This window comes from Euprymna scolopes, chromosome 43, assembly GCF_053919585.1.
Source record: "Euprymna scolopes isolate OS-2025 chromosome 43, ASM5391958v1, whole genome shotgun sequence".
NCBI lineage: Eukaryota > Metazoa > Mollusca > Cephalopoda > Sepiida > Sepiolidae > Euprymna > Euprymna scolopes.
The window spans coordinates 39,665,356-39,667,399 of record NC_136524.1 but is presented as its reverse complement, the minus strand read 5'-3'; the positions used below and the strand labels follow the sequence as shown (position 1 = coordinate 39,667,399).

The window sequence follows — 2,044 nt, the reverse complement described above, 5'->3', positions numbered from 1 at the left end:
ATTCAGTGTAGCTTAATCGCCATATATATTTTATTAATTACTAACTAGCTCTACCTACGTATTGAGCACTTTTGAAGTAAATACTTAAAGTTTACGCATAAATCTATACTCTCGTATATTAAATTTATGTGAATAAATGAAGTAGTTATATATATATATATATATATATATATATATATATATATATATTGAATAAAACTCAAATCGTCTCGCTTGGGCGTTGAAATCGCGTATCCGGTTCCATTTTACGATGCGCATGCGTAAAGGAATATAAACAAAGCCTACCATAAAATTATTTGAAGCCAAATTTTTCAAAAGAAAGGACCAAAGAAAAAGCACATTGATAACTGTAGTCATTTTTTCACAAACGAAAAAGCTAAATTGAACATTTAAATTAATTGTTAAAATAAATAAGAAAAAGTCATATATTTTTCATTGTGCTTATGTAGATTGGTAAACCGATGAATTCCAGGTAAAACATTATTACGTACTTACGTGTCCTGTTGAAATTAATATGAATTATTAAAACTTGTTTTTTGGCGATATATAACGGTTTTCGGTATCCTGAAAACGAATATCGCATGTAAAATTGTCGTTGACAAATAGTTTGTATGTGATAATATTATGATTTCCAGCGGCAAGCCAAACAAAGCACATGCACACCTTGTTTTGTTCATGGCGACGATAGAAAAAACAATTTCATGTACTTACGTGTCATGTCGAAATTAGTATAAATTCAAAATATTACGAAAAATGGTTCAGTAGAAAAATAATTATGATTAAAATCAGAATTTACAACAGAAAAAAATATGTCTTTGTATAATTTATTTATTAGAATAAAATTTAAATAGAATGTTACTTTATTCAAATAAGAACGCTTGTTTCATTTATTTTTTAAATAAAACTAAAAGGTTTTTTATTCTTTTAAATAAAATTCAAAGGAGCAGAACGAGTCTTTTATTTTAAAAGTCTTGGTGCTTTTTTTACAATAACGTCAAAAACAAATTTTGTTTATGCTAATTTCAACAGGACACGTAAGTACGTAATAATGTTTTCACCTGAAATGCGTCGGTTTAAAACGTCACCAATCTACACAAGCACAATGAAAAACATATAAATGTTTATATATTTATGCAGACGGTCTTTCTTATTTCTTTTAACAATTTAAATGTTCAATTAGGCTCTTTTGTTTGTGACAATTCGCCTACAATTATCTACTTGACCTTTTGGGCTCGTTTTTCTGAAAGATTTTGCTTCAAATATTTTTATAGTCTGGCAATCTTGAGGACAATACGCTATTGTAAAGTTTTTTAACAAGGCCGATAGCCATTAGTCGCGTTCTCTCGTGTAATGAATGAATGCGTGAATGTAGGATTGATATGAAATTCTTAAAGATCAACTAAAATGATTGAAAAATGGGCTGAAATGACTTAAATAAATAAAAAGTAAATGACTTAGAATGACTTAAATGAACTTAATGATGAATTGAATGACTTTAAGAATGACTTGAATGCTTAAAAAATAACTTGAATCCTTCAAAAACAACTTGAATGATCTAGAGAATGACTTGAATGGCTTTGTGACTGAGTGGCTGTAAAGTCGGTGATCATTTTACATTAAATCAATACAGAAAAGTGATCCCCCATTTTATATCACAAAGTTACAAACATAAGTACAGCATGTAGTAAGAATAGATACTACACTTTGATCTTGGCCAAAAGGCCAAGAAAGGGGTATTTATTTGCTCCCCCACCAAGCAAATTAGGCACAAGGCCGATTTTTAATTTAAGGAGTGAAGGGGAAATGGGGACCAACTCTCCGGGAAGTAGGGGAGCTGGATAGTGACAATTGGTATGAAGTGTTGCCCCTACATTGACCAAGGTCTTATATGTGGTGTTACCCCCACATATGGTCTTTGCTTGCAGTATCTGCCGGAATAGATACTACACTTTGAGATATTAAATCTTTTATTCATGTTAAAAATACAGTCAAAATCAACGATAAACAAAAAACTTAGGCACATGGCCAACTTAAAAGGGGGGAT

General features: G+C 30.5%; 1 pseudogene; it reads right to left on the bottom strand.

Annotated features, from left to right (window-relative positions):
• Nucleotides 1–1,556: 1,556 nt before the first annotated feature.
• LOC145268461 (U2 spliceosomal RNA) lies at nt 1,557–1,735 on the bottom strand (annotated as a pseudogene).
• Nucleotides 1,736–2,044: the final 309 nt, after the last annotated feature.